Genomic DNA, 6,353 nt, shown 5'->3' on the forward strand with positions numbered 1-6,353 from the left:
AGCCGATGAACATAGGATAGGATACAATTGGCATGCTAATAGTTTTTTTAATGCACGCGATACGGGTTTGGTTTATGATGAGATGGTAATTATTGATTCATTATTGTTCACTGAATATATAGAAGTCCAACATTTGTTGCGGACTATCATGTTACATTACAGTGATTTTGTTGTGTTACCGGGGGCGGATATAAGGCCTTCGGGCATGGCATTTAGTGCTCAGGTGTGTTTCGAAGGGATGTTAGCCTACAAGCTAGGAACTTGGTGCCCAGGTGTGTTCTCGGTTAGTTAAGCTCGTTTGAGCGTTCTGGTGGGTTCTGGATGGTTAACCGCGTACCCGAATTCGTTATATCGTTCATCGGGTATATTTCAATGGTTATATGATTTGTTATCAAATTGTATAAATGTGCACATGATTTATGAAATGTATAAATAACTTTATAATTAATGATCTAATATGGTTGATTGGATTATACAATATGTTTATAGTCATAAGGACTCACCTGTTGAATGATTGTGGTTGGCAGGCTTATCGTTGTAAATTGTTACTATGACTTGGCACCTAAGTAATGGGTTATGTTTTGACTTGTTTTTGAAGGTATTTAAGGCATACATGGCTTGGAACACGGGCTGTCACACGGCCATGTGTCACACACAGCCTACCCACACAGTCGTGTGTCTTATTGTTTTTAAATGCAAGTTTCATACGATCTAGCACACGGCTTGTGACATGATTGTGTGACCTTATTTCGAATATACACACGTCTGCGACACGACCGTGTGACCATTTTTAGAATACTCACACGAGCAGGTACACAGGCTAAAACACGACCGTGTGACCCATATTTCGAATTGTACACGATCAGGCACACGGGCTACGACATGGTCATGTCCTTGAGCCACACGGCCTAGGCTTTTTCACACGGTCGTGATTTTCAAAATTTTTAGATTTTTTTAAAACTTTCTGTTTTGTATCAAATCAGTCCCTGATTGTTCTCAAATTATTTTTAGGACCCCATAAGCTCGATTTAAGGCCTATAATTGTAATTATGCAATGAATGAAATGCAGGTTTGAATGGACTTAAATTGTTATGTTATGTGTTGTGATACTCTGTAACTCTAATCCGGCGATGGAGATGGATTAAGGATGTTACATTTGAACCCCTCAACTTTTACTTACTTTTACTATGGCCCCATCACTTTTCACTTCTTTATAATTTCGTTAATACATCAGATTTATTTCTCTCAATACATGAGTCTTTTCAATTTCTTCTGGCATTCAACTATCTTCTCTACTAGTACCAATAATACCTATTTTATTTCCTTCGAAATTTCTAACACTTGTCATCTCATTTTAGCACTATTCTTGACTCAGGGTGTATTAGGATGTTACAAAAGAAGCTGGTGTGAGAAATTATTTGGTACACTGCTAGTGGAGTTTTTAGACTCCACAAGTAGGGTCAGGGGGTTGACAAGTGTCCTAGAGGGGTATAGTAAAATATTTTTTTTAAAAAGGAGACAATTGTCAATTTTTCAAGGTTGTTGTGGAATAAAAAAACTAAACTACGAGTGTACCAAAAACTAACTCGATTTAATATATAAATATGGATTGTTTGTTTCTATATATGTGTCACATTCTTTTTTTCTCTAGTTTAATGGTGGAGGCTCAAGACCCATACTATTTATTTTTATGCAAAAAAATACAATAATGCTGGAAGTTATAGTGCTACTAACGATCCTTTTAATCGAAGGTGATACAAGTAAGGGAGGTAGTTCATTCTTGCTGCTGGAGAACATTCGCTAGATTGTTGGGTGCATTCCTATGAGCATGAGGGATTTCAGTGGATTGCAAGTGATATTTACATGGTTACAGAGTCAATTTTGTTATCTCTTTGAAAGTACAACTGAGGTACAAATTGATCAATATGCTAAAGTTTACATCATCCAACTAATTGGAGGAATGCTAATGTCAGACATGTTTGGGCAAACTTGAACATATAATTTTTTATACAATTCCTACTACTACTACCACTCATAACCTTCCAAACCATTAAATCAAAGGATAATAAGTGCTTAAGTGCGCTCAAATCCGTATCCTCCTAGTTGTTGCAACAACAATAATGTCAATAGCTCAATCAACACATATAATTTTAAATAAATGAATGGGAAAACAAATTTGAAATTCTTAACAAACACAATTCAAACACAAACAAGCTAAAAAATTAGCAAAACATCAACAAAAATTCATTTGTGCAAGCTTGATTTACAACCCTATAAAACTTCAACATATTTGATGTTGGCTTCTTGATGCAATTGTCGTAGGACTATTACTTTCTTGCCAAAAGACATGTCTAATAAGCTATGCAACACACCTATTTATATGCTTAAAGACATTTTCGTTCCTTTCCAATATGCAATTAATGCGCCTTACTTATTCTTTTAGTGTGCTTGGTGTGACAGATCCAAGTTGCGTCTAGTGATGATAATGGGGTGGGATGAATTGGATTTTTGGTCACCCTAACCTTGGCTTGAACCTTCACTACAATGCCCCGACTTGACTCTAACCTATAAAAAAAATAATTCACCCCAAACTTGACCCTACAATCTTATTAAGGACTTGACCCGAATTTTATTTATTTATGTAATTTATTGATATAAATTTATTAATAATGCGTTGATCTCGCATATATATGTATATATATACCACACACACATGATTTTTGCAAACAAATTTTGCTATACTTACAAACATATAAAATATTATATACGTATATATTAGCCGGACTATAATTTTGAGAAAGGAAAGCAGTACATGAGTGTGTATCAAGATCTAAAGCTAGTAACTATAGTGTTGTTAATCAAGTATATATTAAATAACTGCGCTAGTAGTTATTTAATTATTGGTAAATTTCTTTTTTGATCTCTTAATTATGAAATATTAAAAAAAATGTCACTCAACTATTTGATTTTGTCTTTTTGGTCACTAGTCGTTAAATGGCTAAAAGAAAGATGGCATGTCAGCTTTTAAAATTGGCATACTATTAACTTTAACCCTCAACAGTTATACATTGTGTCAATATAGTCTTGATTCTAAAAAAATTAACCATCAATGTTTATGCATTGTCTGATTTAGTCTTTTTTTTAATTACACTTTTTTGTGTGTGACTCTATCACCTAAAAAGCTATATATATATCAACTAAATTTGATAAAAATATATAAAATGAAACACCCAAAACTCCAAGATGATAATTTTCATCTTTTCCCATTCTTTTAAAACTATCACTCAACCACCATAAAAGTAAAATGCAAAAAAAAAATCTAATTACATGATGTGTAAATGTTGAGGGTTAATTTTTTTGGAATCAAGACTAAATTGATATAATATATAAATTTTGAGGGTTAAAGTTGCTATTATACTAATTTTAAAACGCAACAAGTTATCTTTTCGCTAGTAATTTCATGGGTGGCGACCAAAAAGAAATTTTGAAATAATTGAATGTCCATTTTGTAACATTTCATAGTTAGTGACAAAAAGAAATTTACTAAAATTGGATGATTACTAGTATAGTTTACCAAAAATAAACAAAGTAACTACATAGAGTGAATTTACTGTAGTATTGTAAATAAGAAAAGGTAATATTGTAAATAGATTAAGATTTAAATCTAACTAATATATAAAAAAAGATAATATTCTAAATATCTCGAGACTGGATGAATTTACTCTTAACCCAACCTCAACTCAACTACTTTTTAAAGTAAACTTGATATAATCTAATCTCAATTCGATTTATAAAAAGAAAATGAACCTATTGGATTAGGTCGAAAGCCGTTAATTTTGAGGTTTTTTTTTGCCAATCCCTAGTTGTGGCTAGCGTTCACGCAATCTGATACCCTTGTGCAGCTTTAAACTTTTTTTCAAAGTAGCCTTTGTTTAGCCCAACAGTTCTTCTTATCCTCATTATGTCTAGTAATCCATTTTGTCCAAAAGAATCAAAGCAAACAATCAAAATCTGCCCTACTAGCTTTCTTTGCCGCTATCTCTAGCATGGCACTCCACTTTCAATACTATCATTTTGGACATGCTGGAACAGGTTAGTTAAAGTTAAGATTTTGATCGAGGTGGGAGAGACAATCCCTTGGCGCATGGAAATCATTTTCCACTGCTAACTTGCATATCGCACAAATAGTGTCTATCCACATGGCAAGATCGACACGAGTGAGGATAACTGCATGGCTTAACCTCCAACTGGAAATCCTAACTTTTGGTGGCACATTGGCCGACCATGATGCATTTCAAACTCGCCTACGTGGTCATCTACCCGGGAATGCCATACAGCTTTGTCCTTAGTGTCTACCAAGAGTAGCGGTATATTACATATAATTTCCACTTAACTCTTATCACTGATTCTTTCCATCGCATCTTGTCTTCGTCTATCAACAGATAGAAGGACAAATCGATCGAACCTGAAAGGTTTCATCATGCAGTAGCCGGGTATGGTCACTTTTTTTCTATTGCCATATGGCACCCATTTTCAAAATATGCTTCCACTCTGTCCAGTGCATGAAGTGTTTGCACCTAGTCTCGCTTCAGAAAGATCTCCCCCATCAAAGTACTAACTTTGAGTGCTTGAGTCAGTATGTTGCAGCATTAATCTCCATCCCTACTTGCTCAGTAAAACTAAATTAAAAGTTTAATGTGTCCAAACCCAAGCCTTAGTGATAAAAAAGGGATATATGCTCATAATTTCATCACATAACATCAGTAACAAAAAAATAGTTTAACTATGATGTGTGGTATAGTAATTGCTTGCCTCATCCCTTAATCATGAGATCGGGGATTTGATCTTTGCCCATGAAAATAGGACACATTTTATTCCAATCATTTATCTTTACAGAAAGCATCCACGGTAAAAAAAAAAAACAGTTTATTATATATGATTTTAAAGCTTGGATTATAGGTTTAACTTAGTTCAAAATTGATAGGAGAGACTTCTTTTCTCTCCCCACCATAATAGGTATTCCTAAATGTTTCTGGGTATTGGCTACAATTTGAATGTTGCATAGTTGTTACATGTATCTCGTATTTGCTCCTCCTACGACTTTTTTTTCCAGGAATCACAGTTTGAAAATAAATTTGATGACGAGATGTGTTATAAATTTTTTTATTTTCATGTGTTTCTTTTAACGCTTGTGGTTCAAGTGATTGGGACACCATTTAGTTGACTGAGGTTTCAACCTCTCCAGAACTTTTTTTTTCATTTAAAAAAATATAATTTAATATTATTTTTAAAAATTCAAAAAATATAGCAACATTAAAAATTCTAAAAAATAAAATAAAATATATAATTTATTTTAAAATTATAAAAATAAATTTGAAATTATAAATATACGAAAAAATTTAAAGAATCATAAAATTTTAAGGAGGAATTATTGTTAAAAAGTTTCAAAATTTTCTCATATAGATGACAACAAACCATATTTTACTATAGGGTAAATGTATATTTTAGTACACTAAACTTTGGTTATTTATATCTAGTTAGTATTTAATTTTTTTAATCTAATTGACACTTGAGCTTAGAAACCGTTAATTAAGTTGATATTTTGTTTAGATATATGGTTGACGTTATTAATTTTGTGTTGACAATAAAATAGTGACACATGTCTTCAAAATTTGAATATAATTTTTAGAATTAAAAATAATTTTTTTATTTCACGCATGTAATAAATCTAAACAAATGGATGTCCAAATTTAGATGACTCTAGAAGTCCTCAATTCCCGGGCGATCGCACCAAAAATTTGAGTTCCTTTTAGATTTCCTTCTTGATCAATGACAACGGTAGCATTGTCATCATATCGTATTATCATCATATTGTCGCGTTTGAATTCTTTACGAGTACTTACAATTACAGCTCTAATCACTTCTGATCTTTTTAGAGGTGTATTTGGTATTGTTTCCTTGATCACAACAACAATAACGTCACCAATATGAGCATATCGGCTCCTATGAATCGAATACATATCAATTCTCGGGCCCCGCTGTTATCTACTACATTCAAATCACTACACCAAAACAGGCTTTTAGCGGCGTTTTTAGTGGCGTTTGGATAAAAAACGCCGCTAAAAATCAAGCATTAGCGGCGCTTTTAATAAAACGCCACTAAAGATAGAGTATTAGCGGCGCTTTTTAAAAAACGCCACTAAAAATGAGCATTAGCGGCGTTTTTGAAAAAGCGCCGCTAATGCTCAGGGCTTTAGCGGCGTTTTTGTAAAAGCGCTGCTAATGCTCAGGTCTTTAGCGGCGTTTTTGAAGAAGCGCCGCTAATGCTCAGGTCTTTAGCGGCGTTTTTGTAA

The sequence above is a fragment of the Gossypium raimondii genome, chromosome 11, assembly GCF_025698545.1.
Source record: "Gossypium raimondii isolate GPD5lz chromosome 11, ASM2569854v1, whole genome shotgun sequence".
NCBI classification, from domain to species: domain Eukaryota; kingdom Viridiplantae; phylum Streptophyta; class Magnoliopsida; order Malvales; family Malvaceae; genus Gossypium; species Gossypium raimondii.